Source organism: Dermacentor andersoni, chromosome 2 (assembly GCF_023375885.2).
Source record: "Dermacentor andersoni chromosome 2, qqDerAnde1_hic_scaffold, whole genome shotgun sequence".
Taxonomy (NCBI): Eukaryota; Metazoa; Arthropoda; class Arachnida; order Ixodida; family Ixodidae; genus Dermacentor; species Dermacentor andersoni.
The window spans coordinates 218,502,041-218,528,713 of record NC_092815.1 but is presented as its reverse complement, the minus strand read 5'-3'; the positions used below and the strand labels follow the sequence as shown (position 1 = coordinate 218,528,713).

The following is a 26,673-nucleotide window of genomic DNA, read 5'->3' as shown; positions in this document are numbered from 1 at the left end:
TAAAAGTACAGAACAAAGAATGACACCATTTACAAGTAACCCTCTAACTTCTCTACCTCGTCTTTACAGCCAAAGTGAGTGATCCACACTGTAGCTAGCTAAACATCAATCAATATTATTGTATCAGCCCTACCAGAAAGAACGTACACTGACTTTGAGCAGTGATGATTCTGTAGTCCAAGCAGAGAACTAGAAATACGCAAAGATAGAACGTCCTTTGCATTGCATGAAGAACATGGGTCATTTGTTTTTGGCGGCACAGTCAATGACGCCACAGCTTCAGTGCATAACAGTTGATTGGGACATTCACAACAGTATCCAGAGCAACTGTAAATAAAAGCGCACAATTTTTAATAGCGAGGCCCCTTAGTTGCATTCATACATTCAATGCATCAAAATAATATTTTTCCCGTTACGACAGCGGGACTGTCCATCAATCCTCGTGCCTTGTACGAGGATTGATGGACAGTGTAACAGTGGAAATTATAAATCGTTAAAATAATGCAAGAATATAGTAATATTAGGCGAAGGATGCTAAATATATTTTAATGGATTGTTATATTTTTCCGATCAATTGGTAGATGATAATGGGAGCATGGGTAAACGCAACTCCAAGGCAGCTTCAAAGAATTTCAAGACTCAGAGCGTCGGAGCCTCACTTTTGTGATAGTATACCAGCGGTCACAATACAACTGTTAAAGGTGTTTCGATCAGACAATGGAAGCAATTATAAATTATAGTTATAAGCAATTACCGGGCACAGATGAATGTACACAACGCTGATGTATACACTACATAATTTTTGCACATATCGAAAAAAAACGTATGAGAGGAGGCAAACAAATTCATAAGACCTTCTACTCTGTCGAGGAGGATGAATTTTTCTTCCACTGTGAGCCTTTTCATTCGCGGAACACGTATGGGTTTCGTTTGTAGCGATTTGCTACCTTTGTGTGGATGTCTCAATTTCCTTTTCTTAATTACTCCTCTCCACCTTGCGGGCATCCGCAGAACAATTACGTCAAACACTTGCCTTTGCTTCGAGTTTACAAATTTTACTTCGCTCTGCCATCTGCTAGCCGCCTGGTTAGGTCACATAGTAGAGGGGCTGCACCAGAAAAGCGCTGGTCCCGGCTCCGCGTCGCTGAGCAGGACGAATTTTTCTTCAGTGCCGAGACTTTTTTCAAGAAATTTGTACGGGTTTACTTTGAGCAATTTGTTACGTTTGTCGTAATGTCTCATTTTCCTTTCTTAATCGCTGCTCTTCACCTTCGGGGCTTCCGCCGAACTATTAAGTCAAAGTCTTGGCTTTCCTTTGAGTTGTTCCCAAATTTTACTTCCCGATGCCATCTGCTAGCTGCCGGGTTATAGCTCAGATGTTACAGTGGCTGCACCGGAAAAGTGTTATTCCCTGCTTCCAGTCCCTGACGAGGGCGAATTTTGCTTCAACGGCGAGGCTTCAAGCGAGGCTTGGAGCAATTTGTTACGTTTTGGGGCGTCTCATTTTCCTTTCTTAATTACTGCTTTCCATTTTCGGGGCTTCCGACGAACTTTTATGTCAAAGCTCTGACTTTGTTTCGAGTTGCTCACAAATCTTACTTCGCGCTGCCATCTGCTAGCCGCCTGGTGAGCTCTCATTGTAGACCGGCTGCAACGGAAAAGCGGTGTTCCCGGCTTCGAGTCCCTGAACAGGACGAATTTTTCATCAATGGCGAGGCTTTTCTTTGAAGGAACCAGTATGGGTTTCCCCTTCCGTAATTTTTTACGTTTGTGGGGATGTCTGATTTTTCTATCCTAATTAGTGCTCTCCATTTTCTGTGCATCCGACGAACTATGACGTCAAAGTCTTGGCTTCCCTTAAAGTTGTTCACACATTTTACTTTGCGCTGCTATCTGCTAGCTGCCGAGTAAACTCAGATGGTAGAGCGGCCGCAGCCGAAAAGCGTTCGAGCGGGCGTCGAGTCCCTGACTAGTATGAATTTTTCTTCAACGGCAAGGCTTTTCTTTGAAGGAACCCGTAAAGGTTTCCTTTTGAGCAATTTGTTACGTTTGTGGTAGTGTCTCGTTTTCCTTTCTTAAATACTGCTCTCCACCTTTCGGGCTTCCGCAGAACGATTACGACAAACACTTGCTTTTGCTTCGAGTTTTTCAAGATTTTACTTCGCGCTGCCACCTGCTAGCGGCCAGGTGAGTCCTCATGGTAGATCGGCTCCACCGGAAAAGCGGTGGTACTGGCTTCGAGTCCCTTACCAGGACGACTTTTTCTTCAACGGCGAGGCTTTTCTTTGAAGGAACCCGTATGGGTTTGCTTTGTAGGAATATGTTATGTTTGTTGGGATGCCTCACTTTCCTTTCTTAATTACTGCTCTCTACCTTCTGCGCTTCCGCTGAACTATTGCGTCAAAGTCTGCCGTTCGCTTTATGTTATTCATAATTTTATCTACGTGCTACCATCTGCTAGCCACCTGGCTAGCTCAGATGGTAGAGCGGCTGCACCGGAAAAGCGTTGGTTCTGCCTTCGTGCACCTGATCAGGAAGAATAATTGTTAAATGGCGAGGCTTTCCTTTGAAGGAACCCGTATGTGTTGCATTTGGAGCGATTTGTTACGTTGGTGGCGATGCCTCATTTTCCATTCTTAATTACTGCTCTCCACCTTCTGAGCTTCCGCCAAACCATTACGTAAAACCCTTGCCTTTGCTTCCAGTTGTTCACAAATTTTAAATCGCGCTACCATCCTCTAGCCGCCTGGCTAGTTCAGATGGTAGAGTGGCTCCACCGGAAAAGCGGTGGTCCGGGCTTCGAGTCCCATACCAGGACGAATTTTTCTTCAACGGCGAGGCTTTCCTTTGAAGGAACCCCTATGGGTTTCCTTTCAAGCAATATGTTACGTTTGTGGGGATTCCTCATTTCCCTTTCTTAATTACTGCTCTCCACCTTCTGAGCTTCCGCGCAACAATTATGTCAAACGCTTGCCTTTGGTTCTAGTTGTTCACAAATTTTAATTCGCGCTACCATCCACTAGCCGCCTGGCTAGTTCAGATGGTAGGGTGGCTCTACTGGAAAGTGGTGGTCCGGGCTTCGAGTCCCTTACCAGGACGAATTTTTCTTCAACGGCGAGGCTTTTCTTTGATGGAACCCGTATGAGTTTCCTTTGGAGCAATTTGTTATGTTTGTGGCGATGCCTCACTTTCCTTTCTTAATTACTCATCTGTACCTTCTGGGCTTACACCGAACTATTGCGTCAGAGTCTTGCCTTTGCTTCGAGTTATTCAGAAATTTTACTACGTGCTACCATCTGCTAGCTGATGGTTTAGCTCAGATGGTAGCGCGGCTGCACCGGAATTAAGCGTTGGTCCCGTGTTCAAGTCCCAGACCAGGACGAATATTTACTTCAACGGCGAGGCCTTACTTTGAAGGAACCGGTATGGCTTTCTTTTCAAGCAATTTGTTGCGTATATGTGGATGTCTTATTTCCCTTCCTAATTACTGCTCTGCAGCTGGGCTTCAGGAGAACTATTACGTCAATTTCTTGCCTTTGCTTCGAGTTATTCACAAATTTTACTACTTGCTACCATCTGCTAGCCACTTGGCTAGCTCAGATGGCACAGCGACTGCACCGGAAAAGCGTTGGTGCCAGTTTCGAGTAACTCACCAGGAAGAATTTTTTTCAATGGCGAGGCTTTTCTTTGAAGGAACCCGTATGTGTTACCATTAAAGCAATTTGTTATGTTTGTGGGGATGCCTCACTTTCCTTTCTTAATTACTGCTCTCTACCTTCTAGGCTTCCGCCGAACTATTTATTCAAAGTCTTGCCTTTGGTTTGAGTTATTCCCAATTTTACTACGTGCTACCATCTTCTAGCCACCTGGCTAGCTCAGATCATAGAGCGGCTGCACCGGAAAAGCGGTGGTCCGGGCTTTGAGCCCCTTACCAGGACAAATTTTTCTTCAATGGCGAGGCTTTCCTTTGAAGGAACCCGTATTTGTTGCCTTTGGAGCAATTTGTTACGTTTGTGGTGATGCCACATTTTCCTTTCATAATTACTGCACTCCACCTTCTGAGTTTCCGCCAAGCTATTACGTAAAACTCTTGCCTTTGCTTCGAGTTGTTCACAAATTTTACTACGTGCTACCATCACGACAGCGGCGCGACAGCGCACCGGGAATGGCACGCTCACGCTGGTTCTTGTTACAGGGCGCTATCACCTGCGCAATCTGTTCTTGGCTTGTTCACCCAAGCCAGAACTTTGGTGTCAAGCTGCCACCACCACTATCTGCATCACAGCGCTGGAGACCGGTTCTGGACGAAGTTTGCGACACCAACTGGCAACCCGGGCGTGCGACGACTACCCTCGAGACAGCGTGCGGAAGCCTTAAATGTCAGCCATCAACAGCGCACTTCGGGCACGACAGCGCACCGGGAATGGCACGCTCACGCTGGTTCTTGTTACAGGGCGCTATCACCTGCGCAATCTGTTCTTGGCTTGTTCACCCAAGCCAGAACTTTGGTGTCAAGCTGCCACCACCACTATCTGCATCACAGCGCTGGAGACCGGTTCTGGAAGAAGTTTGCGACACCAACTGGCAACGCGGGCGTGCGACGACTACCCTCGACACAGCGTGCGGAAGCCTTAAATGCCAGCCATCAACAGCGCACTTCGGGCACGACAGCGCACCGGGAATGGCACGCTCACGCTATTTCTTGTTACAGGTCAGTTACCTGAATAATGCGACGTATGTTAGGAGCAGTAACTACTGTTTATGTGCGGTGTCGTGCCCTGTAGAACTTCATGATTTGTTTAGGCGGTTTTTGCTGTTGTATTCGAACATTCACAATGCTTTTTCTGCCCTTTTGCTCATACTTTCTGGAGACGTGGAACCAAATCCTGGTCCAATGTCCAAAACTGAAGCTGATGCATTTGCCCAGGCTCTAGAATCTATTAGAAAGCTTGAAAATGGTCACGCTGCTTTAATCGCCGAACTTAAGGAGACTAAAGGAAAGCAAGAGGCAGCTGAAAACGAAATCAAGCTGCTCAGTGCAAAAATTATAAAATTAGAATCCGCCACTTCTTCGCATTCCAGAGCCGAAGCCGGGACAAATTCTGATGCTATGAGCAACGTTTCTGAGCAATTGGCAGCCATATCTTCAAGGTGTAATGACACTGAAAATAGACTACGCCGCTCGAATCTCTTGTTTTTTGGAATAGATGATGATCCCAAAGAAGATTGGGCTGCGTCCGAGCAAAAAATTATCAAGTTTTGCTCAGAAAAACTTGGCGTCAACACGACAGCTCAACAATTCGAGCGCGTGCACCGTTTGGGCAAACATTCGCAAGAAAAACGTAGGCCAATCATAGCAAGGGTCACTTTTTTCTAGGACAAAGATCGTATCTTGGCTTCAGCACCTAAACTTAAGGGATCGACGTTTTCAATCCGCGAGGATTTTTCTCCCGCAACGCGACAAGCGAGGCGGAAATTAATTAGCTTTGCCAGGAATAATAACAAGGCATTTAGGTTGCATGTCGACCGAATGCGCATAGACTCTGAGACGTACACCTACGATGTTTCAACCGATGCAGTTGTCATGGTCAACAGATAGCTCCGGCACAATACGCATGTGCGCAATCACCATAAACCAAATCAAACGTTTACTTCTTCATCCTTATCATTATCGTTTGCTAACATCCGTAGTATTATGTCAAAGCGCGATCTTGTTGCTTCTTTTCTGGACGATTTCAATTCGGATGCTCTTGCTTTTACCGAAACCTGGTTAAACCCTGAAATAACTGACAACGAAATTTTCCCCGGTAACACAACCTACAACATATACAGGCGAGACCGAGATAAGAAAAGAGGGGGCGGTGTGATGATAGCAATTAAAAAGAATATCACATCATTTGTTGTTCAAACCCGTACTAACCTCGAAATCATTTGGGTAGCCTGCTCTGTATCCACCGTGAAGGTACTGCTCGGTAATTGTTACCGTGCGCCCGATTCTGATTTTTCCTTCGTAACTGCATTACATGACAGTATTAATGAGGTAATTGCTCTGTATCAGGCAGATGTAATGTACCTACTCGGAGATTTCAATCTTCCTTCAATCGACTGGGTTAATCTATCCTCTTCGTGTCATATGTGCACAAGCTTTATTTCCTTAACATTAGATTTTAACCTATTTCAAGTAGTTAATCAACCGACTCGTAATTCCAATCTTTTGGATCTCATTTTAACAACGGCTCCAGAAAGTGTCACACATAGAACTTACTTAGATGGATTCAGTGATCACCAGCTACTCCAAGTGACCATCGATATTCCGTGCGCGTTCACCGGTTCCTCAACAAAGCAAATTAGAGACTACAGTAAAGGTAATTATGATATCATCAATTTAGAACTAGACAACTTTTTTGTTGATGTATTGGAGCTATCTTTTTACTGCAGATCTGTCAACGGAAATTGGGCTCTGTTCAGAGATAAGCTGTCTACATTGATTGAAAAGCACGTTCCTCTTGTTACTATAACTAACGATAATTCCAACCCATGGTTTACTAAAACTCTTCACAGAATGAGAAACAAGACAAAACGCCTATATGAAAATGCAAAGCGTGGACGAACAACATTGGCTTGGGATAAATACAAAAGCTATCTAAAAGAGTACTGCACAGCTTTATTGGTCGCCAAGAATAAATATTTTTCAATAGACTTACCGGGAATTCTTACAAGCAATCCAAGAAAATTCTGGAACATAGTTAACCCTAGTAATAAAGGCAGTAATATTTCATTGCAGGATAAAAACAACACACATATTCCTGACAGTCAATGTCCGACAGTATTCAACTCATTTTTCACATCCATCTTTACAAGAGAAGATAGTTGTAACATACCTTTTGTTCCCGAGTTTGATTTCCAGTACATGTCACCCATCACTATCACTCTAAAAGGCGTAGTCGATCTTATAGATAACCTTAAAATGTCTTCATCCTCTGGTATAGATGGTATAAATTCTAAAATACTAAAAAACACAATACTAGTATCAAGCAAAATTCTGCTACACCTTTTTAACCAATCGCTTACAACTGGTATGCTTCCTACAGACTGGAAGATAGCAAAAGTAGTTCCTGTCCTTAAGAAAGGTAACAAGAGTTCTAGTGATAATTACCGTCCTATATCACTAACATGCATTTGTTGCAAAATGTTGGAACACATTATCGCATCCCATATATATTCTCATCTTGAATGTAATAACTTTTTTTACCCGAAACAGCATGGTTTCCGAAAAAGATTTTCTTGCGAAACCCAACTACTAGAATTCACGTCAGACTTACACTTTGATATGAAAAGTAACAAACAAATTGACTGCATCTTTTTAGATTTCTTGAAAGCATTCGATCGCGTAGCCCATAGTCGCCTGATATCAAAGCTCTCAGCAATTAAACTCGGCTCACTAACCCTATCATGGATTCGTAACTTTCTTACTAATCGCGAACAGTTCACTGTTGCTGCTAACTTTTCCTCTGGGCTCTCTGACGTCACCTCTGGTGTACCTCAAGGCAGTGTACTTGGTCCTCTTCTCTTTTTAATTTACATTAACGACTTACCTAACAATATATCATCTTCTGTACAATTATTTGCTGATGACTGCATTGTATACCGTTCGATTAACTGTCCCTCTGACCACGCGGCACTCCAAGATGATCTTGCACATATCAGTGATTGGTGTGCTACGTGGCTCATGTCCCTAAACGTGTCGAAGTGCAAAGTAGTTTCCTTTTCTCGAAAAGCTGTTAACTCTCACTTTTCTTATCATCTTGATTCTAACATAGTTGACCACACCACAGAATATAAGTACTTAGGAGTGCTCCTTACACACAATCTTTCATGGACTAAACACATCACCTCCATTTCAGCTAATGCCTCCAGATCATTGGGATATCTGCGCCGCAACTTAAGAAGTGCGCCTTCACCGCTACGAAAACTAGCTTACGTATCTATTGTACGGCCACAAATTGAGTACGCCTCTTGTATATGGTCTCCTCATCAAAATTACCTCATCGAACTCCTGGAGAGCATCCAGAATAGAGCGAGCCGTTTCATTTCTAAAAATTATAGTAACCAGTCAAGTGTAACACAAATAAAACTCGATCTTTCGTTGCAACCACTAACTACTCGCCGTGATATTTCCCTTCTATTATTATTTCATAGATTTGTTCACACAGTTGGCCTAACATTATCAAACCTGAAGAAAGCATCCTCGACGTCACAACGACTGAACAATCAGTTCAGCTACACCCGAATTTATGGCAACACGCACGCTTTTAATTTTTCAGCTTTGCCCCGTGCGGTCCGCTTATGGAACGCACTGCCAGATACCATTGCATGCCAAACTAAACACACTGCATTTCGCAATCTACTAACCAATCAATATGCCGTTTCAACCGTCTAAACGCGTCATGTCTTTTGTAATTTTCTTACATTTTTTCTGCAATGTTAAAGAATTTCAGTGCTCCCATTTTTTTTTACTATACTTACTACTGTATAACATGCAAAAACGTTTACGATGTTATTATGCTATTATGTTATTGGTTACCATTTATTGTTATTGCTCTACATGTTGTATTTGCTAACGTATTAATTTTCCATGTTCTGTAGCTGATGTTTATTTCTTTCCCGACTCCATACTAATATGTTACCGCATTTCCCCCCTTACACTATGCCTTCTCGAAGGCCTGCAAGGTACATGAAAATAAATAAATAAATAAATAAATAAATAAATAAATAAATAAATCTGCTAGCCGCCTGGCTAGCTCAGGTGGTAGAGCGGCTGCACAGGAAAAGCGGTGGTCCGGGCTTTGAGTCCCTTACCAGGACAAATTTTTCTTCAATGGTGAGGCTTTCCTTTGAAGGAACCCGTATGTGTTACCTTTGGAGCAATTTGTTGTATTTGTGGGGATGCCTCACTTTCCTTTCTTAATTACTACTCTCTACCTTCTGGGCTTCCGCCGAACTATTGAGTCAAAGTCTTGCCTTTGCTTCGAGTTATTCACAAATTTTAGTACGTGCTACCATCTGCTAGCCACCTGGCTAGCTCAGATGGTAGAGCGGCTGCACCGGAAAAGCGTTGGTTCCGGCTTCGTGTACGTGATCAGGAATAATTTTTGTTCAAAGCCGCGGGTTTTCTTTGAAGGAACCCGTGTGTATTTTCTTTCAAGCAATATGTTATGTTTGTGGAGATGCTTCACTTTCTTTTCTTAATAACTGCTCTCTACCTTCTTCGCTTCCGCTGAACTATTGCGTAAAGTCTGCCCTTTGCTTCATGTTATTCACAAATTTTACTACGTGCTACCATCTGCTAGCCACCTGGCTAGCTCAGATGGTAAAGCGGCTGCACCAGAAAAGCGTTGGTTCCTGCTTCGTGTACCTGATCAGGAATAATTTTTTTCAATGCCGCGACTTTTCTTTGAAGGAAACCGTATTTGTTGCCTTTGGAGCAATTTGTTACCTTTGCGGGGATGCCTCACTTTCCTTTCTTAACTACTGCTCTCTACCTTCTGGGCTTGCGCCGAACTATTGCGTCTGAGTCTTGCCTTTGCTTCTAGTTGTTCAGAAATTTTACTTTGCGCTACCATCTGCTATCCGCCTGGCTAGTTGAATAGGTAAAGCGGCTCCACCGGAAAAGCGATGGTCCGGGCTTTTAGTCCCTTACCAGGACAAATTTCTCTTCAACGGCGCGGCTTTTCTTTGAAGGAACCCGTATGTGTTTCCTTTGGAGCAATTTGTTATGTTTGTGGGGATGCCTCATTTTCCTTTCTTAATTGCTGGTCTCCACCTACTGAGTGTCCGCCAAACTATTACGTAAAACTCTTGCCTTTGCTTCGAGTTGTTCAGAAATTTTACTACGTGCTACCATCTGCTAGCCTCCTGGCTAGCTCAGGTGGCAGGGCGGCTGCACCAGAAAAGCGGTGGTCCGTGCTTCGAGTCCCTTACCAGGAAAAATTTTTCTTCAACCGCGAGGCTTTTCTTTGAAGGAACCCGTATGTGTTTCCTTTCGAGCAATTTGTTGCGTTTGTGGGGATGCCTCATTTTCCTTTCTTAATTACTGTTCTCCACTTTCTGGGCTTCCGCCGAACTATTTCGTCGAAGTCTTGCCTTTGCTTCGAGTTTTTCACAAATTTTACTACGTGCCACCATCTGCTAGCCACCTGGCTAGCTCAGGTGGTAGAGCGGCTGCACCAGAAAAGCGGTGGTCCGGGCTTTGAGTGCCTTACCAGGACAAATTTTTCTTCAACGGCGCGGCTTTTCTTTGAAGGAACCCGTATGTGTTTCCTTTGGTGCAATTTGTTATGTTTGTGGGAATGCCTCACTTTCCTTTCTTAACTACTGCTCTCTACCTTCTGGGCTTGCGCCGAACTAATGAGTCAAAGCCTCGCCTTTGCTCCGAGTTATTCACAAATTTTACTACTTGCTACCATTTGCTAGCCGCCTGGCTAGTTCAGATGGTAGAGTGGCTCCACCGGAAAAGCGGTGGTCCGGGCTTCGAGTCCCTTACCAGGAGGAACTTTTCTTCAACAGCGAGGCTTTTCTTTGAAGGAACTCGTATATGTTGCCTTTGGAGCAATTTGTTACCTTTGCGGGGATGCCTCATTTCCTTTTCTTAATTACTGCTCTCCACCTTCTGAGCTTCCGCCGAACAATAACGTCAAACTCTAGGCTTTGTTTCGAGTTGTTCACAAATTTTACTTTGCGCTACCATTTGCTAGCCGCCTGGCTAGTTGAATAGGTAATGCGGCTGCACCGGAAAAGCGGTGGTCCGTGCTTCGAGTCCCTGACCAGGACGAATTTCCCCTCGACGTCAAGGCTTTTCTTTGAAGGAATCCGTAAAGGTTTCCTTTTGAACAATTTGTTACATTTGTGTTGATGTCTCATTTTTCTTTCGTAATTACTGCTGTGCGCCTTGTGGACTTCCTCACAACTATTACGTCAAACTCTTGCCTATGCTTAGAGTTCGTCACAAATTTTACTTCACGCTGCCATCTGCTAGCTGCCGGGTTAGCTCAGATGGTAGAGCGGCTGCACCGCAATAGCGGTGGTCCCAGCTTCGAGTCCCTGACCTGGACGAATTTTCCCTCAATGTCAAGGCTTTTCTTTGAAGGAACTCGTAAAGGTTTCCTTTTGAACAATTTGTTACATTTGTGTGGATGTCCCATTTTTCTTTCTTGACTACTGCTTTCTGCTTCGCGGGCTTCCTCACAACTATTACGTCAAGCTCTTCCTTATGCTTAGACTTCTGGGCTTCAGCCTAACTATTACATCAAATTGTGGCCTTTGCTTCAAGTTCACAAATTTGACTTCGCCCTACCATCTGCAAGCGGCCTGGCTAGCTCATATGGTAGAGCGGCTCCACCTGAACAGCGGTGGTCCGGGCTTCGAGTCCCTGACGAGGAGGAATTTTTCTTCAAAAGCGAGGCTTTTCTTTGAAGGAACCAGTATGTGTTTCAATTGGAGAAATTTGTTACGCTTCTGGGGATGCCTCATTTTTCTGTCTTAATTACTGCTCTCTACTTTCTGGGCTTCCGCCGAACTATTTCGTCAAAGTCTTCCCTTTGCTTCGAGTTTTTCGCAAATTTTACTACGTGCCACCATCTGCTAGCCACCTGGCTAGCTCAGGTGGTAGAGCGGCTGCACCGGAAAAGCGGTGGTCCGGGCTTTGAGTCCCTTACCAGGATGAATTTTTCTTCAACGGCGCGGATTTTCTTTCAAGGAACCCGTATGTGTTTCCTTAGGAGCAATTTGTTATGTTTGTGGGGATGCCTCATTTTTCTGTCTTAATTACTGCTCTCCAAAATTCTGGCTTCCACAGGTCTATATCTCAATATCTTGCCTTTGCTTCGATGAGTTCAGAAATTTTACTTCGCGCTGCCATGTGCTAGCCGCCTGGTCAGCTCAGATGGCAGAGGGGCTGCAAACTAAATGCGGTGGTCCCGGCTTTGAGTTCCTGAGCAGGACGAATTTCTCTTCGATGGCGAGGCTTTTCTTTGAAGAAACCCTTATGGGATTCCTTTGGAGCAATTTGTTTCTTCTGTGGGAATATCTTATTTTTCTTACCTAATAACCGCACTCCGAATTGCGGGCTTCCACAGAACTATTACTTCAATCTCTTCCCTTTGCTTCGAGTGGTTCACAAAATTTGCTTCGTGCTACTATCTGCTAGTCGCGTGGTTACCTCAGATTGTAGAGTGGCTCCACCGGAAAAGCGGTGGTCCCTGCTTCGAGTCGCTGACCAGTGCGAATTTTCTTCTACGTCAAGGCTTTTCTTTGAAGGTACACGTAAGTATTTCCTCTTGCGCTATTTCTTACGTTTGTGTGGATGTCTCAGTTTCCTTTCTTATTTACTGCTCTCCGCCTTGCGGGCTTTGTCAGAACTACTAGGTAAAACTCTTGCCTTTGCTTCGAGTTCTTCACTAATTTTACTTCGTGCTAGCATCTGCTAGCCGCATGGCTAGCTCAGAGGCTAGAGTGGCTGCACCTGAAAGGCGGTTGCCCCGGCTTCGAGTCCCTGACCAGGACGAATTTTTCATCAATGGCGAGGCTTTTCTTTGACGGAACCAGTATGGGTTTCCTTTGGAGCAATTTGTTACCTTTGTGGGGATGTCTCATTTTTCTTGCTTAATTACTGCTTTGCGAATTGCGGGCTTCCGCAGAACTACTACGTCAATCTCTTGCCTTTGCTTCGAGTTGTTCACAAATTTCACTTCGCGCTACCATCACCTAGCCGACTGGCTAGCTCAGATGGCAGAGCGGCTCCACCAGAAAAGCAGTGGTCCCGGCTTCGAGTCCCTGACCTGGACTAATTTTTTTCAACGGCAAGGCTTTTCTTTTAAGGAACCCATAAAGGTTTTCTTTCGAGCACTTTGTTACGTTTGTGTGGATGTCTGATTTTTCTTTCTTAATTACTGCTCTCTGCGTTGCGACTTCCTCATAACTATTACGTCGAAGTCTTGCCTTTGCTTCGAGTTGTTCTCAAATTTTACTTCGCGCGACCATCTGCAAGCCTCCTGGTTAGCTCAGATGGTAGCGGCTGCACCGGTAAAGCGTCAGACCCGGCTTCGATTCCCTGACCAGGACGAATTTTTCTTCAATGGCGAGGCTTTTCTTTGAAGAAACCCGCATTGGTTTCCTTTGGAGCAATTTGTTACGTCTGTGGGAATATCTAATTTTTCTTTCGTAATTTCTGCTCTCCAAATTGCGGGCTTCCGCCGAACAATTATGTCAAAGTCTAGCCTTTGCTTCGAGTTGTTCACAAATTTTCCTTCGCGCTACCATTTGCTAGCCGCATGGCTAGCTCAGAGGCTAGAGCGGCTCCACCATAAAGGCGGTGGTCCCGGCTTCGAGTCCCTGGCCAGGACGAATTTTTCTTCAATGGCGAGGATTTTCTTTAAAGGAACTGTCTGTTTCCTTTGGAGCAATTTGTTAAATTTGAGGGGATCCCTCATTTTCCTTTCCTAATGCGATGAAGTTTATTGTCGTTCAGAACGGTGTGGAACGCTAGATCAATCAGAGCACTGCAAGGGCTGTCCGTAGCACGGGGCTCGCTCGCGATTACGGCACGGCCCTTCGTCTTCCTCCTCAGAGGGCACATACGCAGGGGCGCGTCTGCTTCATTACAATGCCCCGGGAGCGAAGCGTAGCCATCCTGGCGACTCAGGGCGCGGAGAATATGAGCGGGTCGTAATACGGTTTCAGGCGGTTGACATGTACTGTCTCGCGCCCACGACGACGCAGGTCTGGTGACACGGTGAGCGGCTCGACGATGTAGTTTGCCGGTGAAGTGGCCTCGATGATACGGTACGGACCGTGATAACGGGCTAGGAGCTTGGAAGAAAGACAAGGAATGTGGGCTGGTATCCAAAGCCACACAAGCGAACCAGGAGCAAAGTTGTGCGGTGGTTGATGATCACGGTCATGTCTTGTTTTTTGACGTTCTTGAGTTTCACTAGTCAGGGTACGTGCCAGCTGACGGCAATCTTCAGCATATTTGACGACTTCGGAAAGCGGAGTATACGCTGAAGCGTCAGGTTGGTACGGCAGTATGGTGTCCAAAGGGCATGATGGCTCACGGCCATAGACAAGGAAAAAGGGGGAAAAGCCGGTGGTCGCTTGCTTCGCGGTGTTGTACGCGAACGTAACAAATGGAAGTACGGTGTCCCAGTTGAAGTGGTCGGATGAAATATACATCCGCAACATGTCGGCAAGTGTGCGATTGAAGCACTCGGTCAGACCGTTGGTCTGGGGATGGTACGCGGTAGATTTGCGAGGAATTATTCTGCACTCAGCGAGAAGGGCTTGGATACCGTCCGACAGGAAGACACGGCCCCTATCACTCAGTAATTCTCGGGGAGCACCGTTTCGAAGAACAATATTGCGAAGATCGCAAAAACCAACGTCACGGGAGGTCGCTGCTGGCAGAGCTGCAGTCTCAGCGTAGCGAGTAAGGTGATCTACGCTGACAACAATCCACCGATTTCCACGCCCGCTGCATGGAAACGGGCCGTAGAGGTCGATGCCGACGCGGTCGAACGGACGAGACGGGCATGGTAGCGGCTGCAACGGTCCTGTGAAACGCTGGGTAGGTGTCTTGCCTTGTTGGCATGCAGTGCATGACTGAATGAACTTTTGCACAAAGTTGTACATGCCTCTCCAATAATAATGCTGACGCAACCTTGTGTAAGTTTTCAGGACGCCGGCATGGGCTCTTAGGGGATCAGAGTGAAAAGACGTACAGACGTCAGAGCGCATATGACGAGGTGTAGCGAGGAGCCATTTGCGTCCGTCGGGCAGGTAGTTGCGTCGATATAGAATGTTGTCCAGCACGGAAAAGTGGGTCGCTTGGCGACGCAGTGCTCGTGTCGAAGGGAAGTCAGACGGAGCGGAATGGTAGTCATGTAACTTTGCAAGGGTTGGGTCCTTGCGCTGCTCTGTGAGCATGTCAGTGATGGTGAACGGTGACAGGTTGGACGAGGAAGCTGACAAAGACGCCAAATCAGGTGTCAGTGGAGAGCGAGAGAGCGCATCAGCGTCGGAGTGCTTGCGACCGGAGCGGTACATGACGCGGATGTCGTACTCTTGCAAGCGAGGCGCCCAACGCCCCAAGCGCCCCGTCGGGTCTTTCAAGAAAGAAAGCCAACAAAGGGCATGGTGGTCAGTAACAACGGCGAAAGAACGGCCGTAAAGGTATAGGCAAAACTTGCTTAGTGCCCAGATGATCGCTACGTACTCCTTTTCTGTGACGGAGTAATTTAATTCTGCATTCTTTAGAGTACGGCTCGCATAAGCGACGACGTATTCACCATAGCCAGCTTTTTGTTGCGCTAAGACCGCGCCAAGGCCAACTCCGCTGGCGTGAGTATGGACTTCCGTGGGAGCATCAGGGTCGTAGTGGCGAGGAATCGGTGGTGAGGTCAACAAGTGGCGCAACTGCCGAAACGCTGCATCACATTCAGGTGACCACGCTGCTATGCCGTCACTGGCGGAAAGTAAACTTGTCAAAGGTGCCATGATGGATGCGAAATTGCGCACGAAACGACGAAAGTAGGAACATAATCCAATAAAACTTCTCAGGGTTTTGATAGACGTGGGCGTTGGAAAGCCGGCAACGGCGCGGAGCTTGTCTGGATCAGGAAGGGCGCCATCTTTGGGATAACGTGGCCCATTATGGTTTGTTTTCTTGCAGCAAAACGGCACTTCTTGAGGTTAAGCTTTAGGCCGGCAGATGCGAGACAGATGAGAATGTCATGCAGGTGAGCGAGGTGTGCCGGAAAATCGGTTGAGAAAACGACGATGTCGTCTAGGTAACATAAAGAGGTCTTCCATTTGTGACCGCGAAAGATGGTGTCGATCATACGCTCAAAAGTAGTAGGCGCGTTGCACAACCCGAAGGGCATGACGTTAAACTCGTAGAGGCCATCGGGTGTAATGAATGCGGTTTTCGGACGGTCAGGCTCGGCCATTGGAACTTGCCAGTACCCGGAGCGCGGATCCATGGAACTAAAATATTCTGCGCCTTGTAAACAATCGAGAGCGTCATCGATTCGAGGCAGTGGATAAACCTCTTTTCTCGTTATCTTGTTTAGGCGTCTGTAGTCGACACAAAAGCGAATGGAGCCATCTTTTTTTTCTTACCAATACGACAGGTGAAGACCAAGGACTTTGAGAGGGACGGATGACTCTACGTTTGAGCATGTCGTCCGCTTGCTCCGTGATGAGTCGGCGCTCTTCGGCGGAGACACAATACGGGCGCTGTCGCAAGGGGGAGTGGGAACCGGTTTCGATGGTGTGAGAAACAGCGGTGGCACGGCCCAGTGACGTCTGATTACAGTCGAAGGAGTTGACAAACTGGTGAAGGAGAGCGAGAAGTTGGCGGCGATGAGGTAGGGAAAGAGCAGGATCGATGGCGTTGTCAAAAACCGCTGAAGGTGATGAGCCGGACACCGAAGCGATGGCGTGAACATGACGGATAGGAACATCGTGGTTGTCGACGTAGTCGACCGCCTGGAAGTATCCTACGGTCTCTCCACGCAGTAGGCTGATCGGATACTGGTAGTAGTTGGTGACCAGCATCACAGTTGACCCAGATGTTACAGTAAGCACGGCAAACGGAAGAACAATGCCCTTGCGTTGAGCAAACACATCGGACGGCGTGAACACCACAGTGGCATCAGATGTGGCATCAGATGTGGCATCCGACGACAAGACAACAGCCATTGACGACTCAGGAGGTATGGTTGTGTCGGCATGAACAGTGAGTTATTCGGCAAAGTGAGGAGAGCTGGTCGGCAGTGATTCACATAGTGGTAAAAGCGACACTTCTGCACGCGAACAGTCGATGACAGCATGATGACGTGACAGGAAATCCCAACCAAGGATGAGGTCGTGAGAGCAAGATGATAGCACGAAACACTCGATAATGTACAGAACGTCGTTGATGACGACACGGGCCGTGCATACAGCTGAAGGGTGAATTCGCTGCGCGCTGGCAGTGGCGAGCACCCGGCCAGAGCGAACTGTAGTCACTTTTCGTAGCTTGCGGCAAAGGCTCTCGTGAATGACGGAAACGGCTGCTCCGGTATCAAATAGTGCGACTGCGGGTACTCCCTCTACAAGAACGCTAACAACATTTTGCGGCGAAGATTGAGGTCTTGAGAACGTCGATGTATTTGCAGTTCTTGCCTCAGGAACTGCAGCAGTCAGTTTCCCTCTTCAGTGGGAACTCGACGACGTAGGGGCAAAATCGAACGCCGACGAGGGGAAAGAGAGCGCCGAGTTTCCGACCAGCGATCATTGTCGAGACGTCGCGGTGAAAATGGAGGTGGGGCGGCGTATTGTGGCGCGTAGCTGGGCGTGTCAAAGCTGGTACGCTCAGTTGGGGCGCGGCGGCGACAGAAGCGCGCTACATGACCAGCAATGCCGCAGGCGAAGCAGATGGGCCGGTTGTCTTGAGTGCGCCACGTTTCGGTGGGACGCAAAAACTGTGGTGACGGTCGGGCAACGGCAAATGAAGCCGGGTGCATGGGCGATGAAAAGTAAGCTGTCTGTGCAGGTGGCCGCGCAACCATGGCTGCATAACTGAGCGGCAGTGACGTAGGGTGAGTGGCAAAGGTGGTATGGGCCAGCGGCACACTCACAGGATTGGGTAGGGGTGTTGTAGGAGCTGCAGGAAGCGCTTCAGATATTTGAGTTCGGATGGCTTGCTGCAGCGTTGGAGGCAAAGCTGCCGTAGGTGGGTCGCTGTGAGGGAGCAGCGAGAGCTGCCTGGCCACCTCTTCACGAAGAAAATCTTTAATATGCTGCGAGAGGTTCGAGCTGGTTATTCCGGTAGAAACCGCGATGCTCGAGACGGAATCGGCGTGCTGAATGTTATGGCGGGCGAAGGAGCGTTGGCGGCGCAGCTCGTCAAAGGTCTGGCAGAGGTTAATGAGGACTGATACGCTAGTTGGGCTTTTGGCCAGCAACATCTGGAATGCGCTGTCCTCGGTGCCCTTGAGGATGTGTTTAATCTTCTCATCCTCTGACATGCTGGGATTTACCCGCTTGCACAAATCGAGAACATCCTCGATGTAGCTGGGGAATGTCTCTCCAGGCTGCTGTGCGCGCTGGCGTAGACGCTGTTCAGCGCGTAGCTTACGCACAGCTGGGCGATCAAAGACTTCAGCAAACAGAGTCTTAAACGCGGACCAGCTCGTAAAGTCTGATTCATGGTTGAAAAACCAGTTTGGCTTTGTCGGCTAGGTAGAAGGTCACATGGGTTAGCTTAGACTGGTCATCCGATCTGTTATGGGCACTTACACGTTCGTACGATGACAGCCAGTCTTCGACGTCGTGTTCAGCGGTCCCACTGAAACAAGGTGGGTCGCGTTGACGAGGGACGCCGGCGCAGATGACAGTGGCAGCCGGGGGCGCAGGCAACGAGGTGGCGGGATCAGGCATTGTGCTGGGCGATCTTGTTGGCATTGTTCGAGAGCGGAGCTCCAGGAAGAGGCGAAGGATCTCAGCAACCTCCACCAAATGCGATGAAGTTTATTGTCGTTCACAACGGTGTGGAACGCTAGATCAATCAAAGCACTGCAAGGGCTGTCCGTAGCACGGGGCTCGCTCGCGATCACGGCACGGCCCTTCGTCTTCCTCTTCAGACGGCACATACGCAGGGGCGCGTCTGCTTCAATACACCTAATTACTTCTCTCCAACTTCTGGGCTTCCGCCGAACTATTACGTCAAATTGTGGCCTTTGCTTCGAGTTCTTCACAAATTTTACTTCGCCCTACCAACTGCAAGCGGCCTGGCGAGCTCAGATGGTACAGCGGCTCCACCTGAAAAGCGGTGGTCCGGGCTTCGAGTCCCTGACCAGGACGCATTTTTCTTCAAAAGCGAGGCTTTTCTTTGAAGGAACCAGTATGTGTTTCCTTTGGAGAAATTTGTTACGTTTGTGGGGATGCCTCATTTTTCTGTCTTAATTACTGCTCTCCAAAATTCGGGCTTCCACAGGACTATTACGTCAAACTCTTGTGTTTGCTTCGAGTTCTTCACAAACTTTACTCCGCGCTACCATCTCATAGCCGCCTGGCTAGCTCAGATAGTAGAGCGGCTGCACCGGAATGGCCTCAGACCCGGCTTCGAGTCCATCACCAGGACGAATCTTTCTTCAACTTCAAAGCTTTTCTTTGAAGGAACCCGTAAAAGTTTCCTTTTGAGCAATTTCTTACGTTTGTGAGGATGTCTCATTTTGCTTTCTTAATTACTGCTCCCTGGCCTGTGCGCTTCCTCGGAACAATTACGACCAGCTCTCGCCTTCGCATTGACTTGTTCACAAATTTTAATACATGCTGCAATCTGAAATTTGCAGGGTTATCTTGCATGGTAGAGTGGCTTCACCGGAAAACGTTGGTCCCGGCTTCGAGTCCCTCACCAGAACGAATTATTCTTCAATGGCGAGGCTTTTCTTTGAAGGAACCCGTATGTGTTTTCTTCGGAGCAATTTGTTACGTTTGTGGGGATGCCTCATTTTTCTTAATTACTGCTCTCCAAAATTCGGGCTTCCACAGGACTATTACGTCAATATCTTGCCTTTGCTTCGAGTTGTCCACAAATTTTACTTCGCGCTGCCATCTGCTAGCCGCCTGGTCAGCTCAGATGGCAGAGGGGCTGCAAAGTAAATGCGGTGGTCCTGGCTTTGAGTTCCTGAGCAGGACGAATTTTTCTTCAATGGCGAGGCTTTTCTTTGAAGAAACCCTTATGGGTTTCTTTTGGAGCAATTTGTTTCTTCTGCGGGAATATCTTATTTTTCTTACTTATTAACGGCACTCCAAATTGCGGGCTGCCACAGAACTATTACTTCAATCTCTTCCCTTTGCTTCGAGTGGTTCGTAAATTTTACTTCGTGCTAATATCTGCTTGCCGCATGGTTACCTCAGATTGTAGAGTGGCTCCACCTTAACAGCAGTGGTCCCTGCTTCGAGTCGCTGACCAGTGCGAATTTTCTTCTACGTCAAGGCTTTTCTTTGAAGGTACCAGTAAATATTTCCTCTTGCGCAATTTCTTACGTTCGTGTGGATGTCTCATTTTCCTTTCTTATTTACTGCTCTCCGCGTTGCGGGCTTTGTCAGAACTACTAGGTCAAACTCTTGCCTTTGCTTCGAGTTGTTCACCAATTTTACTTCGTGCTAGCATCTGCTAGCCGCATGGCTAGTTCAGAGGCTAGAGCAGCTGCACCAGAAAGGCGGTGGCCCGGCTTCGAGTCCCTGATCAGGACGAATTTTTCATCAATGGCGAGGCTTTTCTTTGAAGGAACGCTTATGGGTTTTCTTTGGAGCAATTGGTTACGTTTGTGGGGATGTCTTATTTTTCTTGCTTAATTACTGCTTACCGAATTGCGGGCTTCCGCAGAACTACTACGTCAATCTTTTGCCTTTGCTTCGAGCTGTTCACAAATTTTACTTGGCGCTACCGTCAGCTAGCCGCCTGGCTGGCTCAGATGGCAGAGCGCCTCCACCAGAAAAGCAGTGGTCCCGGCTTCGAGTCCTTGACCTGGACGGATTTTTCTTCAACGGCAAGGCTTTTCTTTTAAGGAACCCATAAAGGTTTTCTTTTGGGCAACTTGTTAGGTTTGTGTGGATGTCTCATTTTCCTTTCCTAATTACTGCTCTACACCTTCTGGAATTCCGCCGAACTGTTACGTCAGTCTTGCCTTTGTTTCGATTTGTTCACAAATTTTACTTCGCGCTACTATTTACTAGCGGCGTGGTTACCTCCGATTGTAGAACGGCTGCAACGTAAAAGCGGTTGTCCCGGCTTCGAGTTCCTGAGCAGGACGAATTTTCCTTCACCGTCAAAGCTTCAACGTCAACGGCGAGCCCTTTTTTTTTTTTTTAAGGAACCCGTATGGATTTTCTGTGAGCAATTTCTTACGTTTGTGTGGATGTCTCATTTACCGTTCTTAATTACTGCTCTCCGCCTTGTGGGCGTCCTCAGAACTATTACGTCAAACTCTTGCCTTCGCTTTGAGTTGTTCAAAAATTTTACTTCGTGCTGTCATGTGCTAGCTGCCGGGTTATCTCAGATGGTAGAGCGGCTGCACCGGAAAAGGTTTGGTCGCGGGTTCGAGTCCTTGACCAGGACCACTCTTTCTTTAACGGCGAGGCTTTTCTTTAAAGAGAACCCGTATGGGTTTCCTTTGCAGAAATTGGTTCAGTCTGTGGGGATATCTTATTTTTCTTTCTTAATTACTGCTATAAAATTTCAGACTTCAACAGCACTATTACGTCAATCTCTTGCCTTTGCTTCGAGTTGTTCACAAATATTACTTCGCGGAGCCATTTGCTAGCCGCCTGGTCAGCTCAGATGGCAGAACGGCTGCAACGGAAAGGCGGTGGTCCCGTCTTCGAGTCCCTGAGCAGGACGAATTTTTCGTCAACGGCGAGCCTTTCTTTGAAGGAACCCGAATGGTTTTATTTGAACAATTTGTTAGGTTTCTGTGGATGTCCTATTTTCTTTTTTTAATTACTGCTCTGGACCTTCGTCTTCCGCAGAACAATTACGTCAATCTCTTGTTTTTCCTTCGAGTTGTTCACAAATTTTCGTTCGCGCTACTATCTGCTAGCCGCGTGGGTACCTCAGATGGTAGAGCGGCTCCACTGGAAAAGCGGCGGTCCCGGCTTCGAGTCCCTGACCAGGACGAATTTTCTTCAACGTCAAGGCTTTTCTTTGAAGTAAGCCGTAATGTTTTCGTTTTGAGCAATTTCTTACGTTTGTGTGGATGTCTCATTTTCCCTTCTTAATTACTGCTCTCCGCCTTCCGGGCTTCCTCAGAACTATTACGTCAAACTCTTGCCTATGCTTCGAGTTGTTCACAAATTTTACTTCGCGCTGCCCTCTGCTAACTGCCGGGTTATCTCAGATGGTAGAACGGCTGCACCGGAAAAGCGTTGTCCCCGGCTTCGAGTCCCTGACCAGGATGAATTTTTCTTCAACGGCAAGGCTTTTCTTTGATGGAACCCATAAAGGTTTCTTCTTGAGCAATTTGTTAGGTTTCTGAGGATGTCTCATTTTTCATTCTTAATTTGTGCTCTCCACCATGTAGGCTTCCGCAAAACTATTGCGTCCAAATCTCGCCTTTGCTTTGATTTGTTCAAAAATTTTATTCCTCGCTCAAATCTGCTGGCCGCCTGGTTAAGTCAGATGGTCGAGCTGCTGCACCGGAAAAGCGGTAGTACCGTGTTCGAGTCCCAGACCGGGACGAATTTTTACTTCAATGGCGAGGCTTTACTTTGAAGGAACCGGTAGGGCTTTCCTTTGAAGCAATTTCTTACGTATGTATGAATGTCTAATTTTCTTTCTTAATTACTACTATCCACCTTCCGAGCTTCCTCAGAACTATTACGTCAAACTCTTGCCTTCGCTTTGAGTTCACAAATTTTACTTCGTGCTGTCATCTGCTAGCTGACTGGTTATCTCAGATGGTAGAGCGGCTGCACCGGAGAAGTGGTAGTCCTGGTTTCATGTCCCTGATTACTGGAAGGCTTTACTCTGAAGGAACCCGTAAAGGTTACCTTTGCAGCAATTTGATACGTTCGTGGGGATGTCTCATTTTCCCTTCTTAATTACTGCTCTCCGCCTTGCGGTCTTCCCCAGAACTATTACGTAAATATCTTGTCTTTGCTTCGAGTTGTTCACAAATTTTACTTCGCGCTGCCATCTGCTAGCCGCCTGGTCAGCTCTGATGAAGCGGAGAAACTTGGTATGTCAGTTTGTACCTTACGCGAATTGGTTACATTTTGTACGAGGATTCTGCAAAAGCCGTCTTTCCATAATACTAAATTTGTGAGATTCAAGTGTAACACATCAATTTTGTCCGCCGTAGATGTACTATTAGGTGCAATTCACAGAATTGTGATATCATTCTTTATTGTTTAGTTGTAGTTTCAAACTTGATAGTTTCTTTTTCTGAAAATTTGCAATTTTTCACAATTTTTAATAAAGAATTGACAACCTAAATCAAAAATTCTAAATATACAGTCCTTAGAATTAAAGCTTTTCTTTTAGATGCAACAAACCTCATTAAATTTTGTGCCGTGGTTGCCGAGAAACGTGAATGCTCCTTCTATATGTATGTAGATGGGAGCACCCATGCTAAAGCTGCCTCTTAAGGAGGAGGCCGAACTGCAACGTGAGCCTGCCCCCCCCCCCCCCCCCCCTAACTCCGAGCGAACAATTGCTGGCTACTCCATTGCGCCCGTGGGATCAGTGCTGTCTCCCTTACTCTTCAACGTGGCTATGAGGGATCTCCCTGAGCAATTGGCAAAGCTCGAGGGATTCAAAATTTGCATATGTGCGGTTGATATGTGTCAACCGGGGAAGTGATTCGGCCATTGAAAGCCTGCTCCAGGCTGCCACCGACATCATAGTTGATTACGCGGCCGACAGAGGCCTAGCGTGCTCGCCGCAGAAATCATAATTGTTTATATATAATCCGGAGCACTTGAAGTGCAAGGCACCGTCGGAGATCAAAATTTAAATGGCGGGTAAGAAGGTGCCAATAGTCGACCAAATAAGAATTTTGGGTCTGATTCTCCAGTCACGCGGCCATAATGGCGAGACCTTCAAGAAGCAGCTGAATCCCACGGTGCAAACCCTGAGCCTATTTATGCGGGTGGCTAGCAGGCCGAGGGATAAAGAGAAAAATTTGATTAAACTAATACAGGTGTACATCTTCAGCCGGGTGAGCTACGCAACATCATCTCCCCATTTGAATGCGGTTGAAAGAGAAAATATTGCTTCTCTAATGAGAAAATACGTACAGAGAAGTGTTGGGACTTCCCATGCGCACATCCACATAGAGACATGGCTCAAGGGGTGCACAACACTTCGGCAGAACCGGCGGAAGCGGTGCGAACCTCTCTATTTGAGAGACAGCACCACGAGTACAGGAAGAACCATATTGACCAAAGTAGGAATAAATCCGTATAGAGGCCCCATTTGAAAGGTGAACGTAGATAGGGAAGTCAGAAAAAAAATATGATTATGCCCACCCCTGCCAAAACAGGTGCACCGTGAACATAACAAAAACAGGAGGCGAGAGCGAGCCGAAGCATTACAAATTATATCCGGTAAAATTTCCGAACATGAGGTGGCCTATGTTGACACGGCAGGAGCTGCCGGGTCAATCTCGTGACAGCTGCCACTCAGCGTGGGCGGAGCATAGAAGTTGCCGAGGAAATTGCATTCGCGTTAGCTTGCGCTGGAACGGACGCGAAATTTGTTTTCACTGACAGCAAAACTGCCATACAAAATTTTAGCAAGGGAAGGATCTCGTCCTTAGCGGCCAGAATCCTAGGCCAGAGAAAGATAAATAGAAAATTTCAAATAATTTCAACTCCGGCGCACAAGCCATCCCCGCCAACCAGGCGGGCCAGGAGCTGGCTCGAGATCGCTACCGCCAAGCCGCTACGGCCCTACGGGGCCCCTCGATGACTTAAGGAGCGCAGAGCGCATGCTAAAATATGGGGAGATCACGCAGAATTTTTGAGTGGATCGTAGGCAGGTATCACAGCCAGCCTCGAAAATAAACAACAGAGAAGCAGTCGCGTGTAGACGACTCCAAACTTATACGTATCCGGACCCGGTTATGGCGAGCCTAATGTTCCCCGAGACCGGGAGCGATAGGTGTAGTCTTTGTGGGGTGAGAGGGACCTTCGACCACACAGTATAAGAATGCTCGTACTCTCCCTGGGGGAATGCACAATATTGCTAGTAGAGTGACCTGGGAGTCCCTGCTGTGCTGCTCGGACTTTAAGCTCCAGCTCCGGCTCCTCCAACTGGCTGAAGAGGCTGCTGGGACCCAAGACCCCCCAGCCTGCATCTGAGGCGGCGGCAGCCACCCCCTGACCTGCATGTCGGGGAGTGGGTGGATCACCTCATCCGTTGGAGAATAACGTTTATAATATCCATATATCTTGATCTTCGGATAGGGCTATCCACTTTTGCTTCAGGTCACTGATTGCGCGAAGTTCGTACAGGATGTCCAAACCGAGAATGACATCTCGTGAACGTAGTGCGAGAATAACGAAGGTCCAGGGTAGGTCCTATCCTGAAGGGTAAATCTTGCCGTGCAGATTTCAGTCGGTGTTATTAGGTGTCCTCCACCTGTCCAGATTTCAGGGATGTTTCATGCAGTCTTGACTGTTTTCAGCTTGACAGCGAATAATCCACGTATGACGGAGTTGTCGACTCCTGTGCGTACTAAGGTGGTGACGGCGTGGCCGTGGAGAAGCACGTCAAGGTTGGTGGTTCTTCCCCTTGCGTTGTAGTTAGCTCTTCGCGTCGGATCTCTTTTGCGTCGCATTGACTTGTGGCTGGAACGTCGCGTTGTGTATTTTTTCGTTATCATATTCTTGTCTTACAAACTTCGCTGTGATGGCAGCGTGTCGGTGCTATGTCGTCGCTTCAGGCTTTTCGGCGTCTTCGCCGTCAGCATAGGATCTTCGGCATTTCGATGCACAGCAACCGCACCTATACAGGTAGCTGCTTTTAGTTTTCCGGATATGGGATGACGGACCAGCCCCGGGCTGAGCCAGTGTACGGTCGGCGCGGCGGTGACAGGTAGCGTCGTGGTGACGGCGACCGGGGTTGGTCGTCGAGGACTCCACTGAGTGGCGGCGAGCAAGTCGGCAATGTCACTTGGCCGCTCACATTGCTTGGGCGTGGCGCGTTCACGGCGAATCCTCGCAATCCGAAGTCACGGTATAAGCACCGGCGGTAGACATGTGCAGCTTCCCCACAGTGATAGCAAAGTGGGAGGTGGTTGGGGACGTTCCAAATGTCTGCCTTCGTTGGTTAGCTGCTACGGTCGGGCGTGCTAGCGGCAGCAGTGGTGGACGACGGAAGTGCGGTGTTATGCTGCCCTGGCGCGGTCCCTTAAAGGGACCTTGCCAGCGGACGACGGTCGAGTAGGTCATCACTTCTGGTTGGGGTTGCAGTCATGCCGGAACTTCTGGGTCTTCCAGTCACCGTTGAATCTATAACTGTGTCAGCCATCGAAACCATCTGGGGCTGTGACCTTTGGTACAACTTCTGCAGCTCTTCCCATACGACCACTGTGATTGTCTCGCGCAGGTCACCGGCGCGTTGTCTTTGAGCTGTGGCGGACTTTGTCGTCAGCTCAGGCCGAATGCATTGCCTGGTGCGCATTTCAAGCATCTTCTTGATCACTGGGGCCTCCGAAACAACATCAGCGACAGTCCTGGAAGGGTTGCGTATCAATGCAGCGAAGAGTTGTTCTTTCACAATTCGCGTCAAAAAACAGAGTTTCTTTTATTCAGACATGTCGGCGTGGTCGGCGAGTCATTTCTTTCGCAAAGATCGCGTTGTTCTCGCTCGGCAGCTACATGCGCGTTCAAGTAGAGCTTGGGCTCGGTCTTTGCGCATGACTCTCGTAAAGGTTCACAGAAAGCCGCAGCGGAAAAAGTGCCATGCTGTAAGGGTCGACTCCTGTTTCTCAATCTACGTTCTGGCGGCGTCCTTTAATGCGAAATATACGTGCCGCAGCTTGTCGGAGTCCGAATTGTTGAAGGTCACGAATATTTCATAGGTCTCCAGTCAGTTTTTTGGGTCGTCACACGATGATATATAGC

General features: G+C 47.4%; 1 protein-coding gene across 1 annotated transcript in view; it reads left to right on the top strand.

Moving 5' to 3' along the window:
• Window positions 1–26,673, top strand: part of LOC126539837 (monocarboxylate transporter 13-like) — a 465,405-nt gene that overhangs the window by 293,162 nt on the left and 145,570 nt on the right. The window lies entirely within an intron of this gene.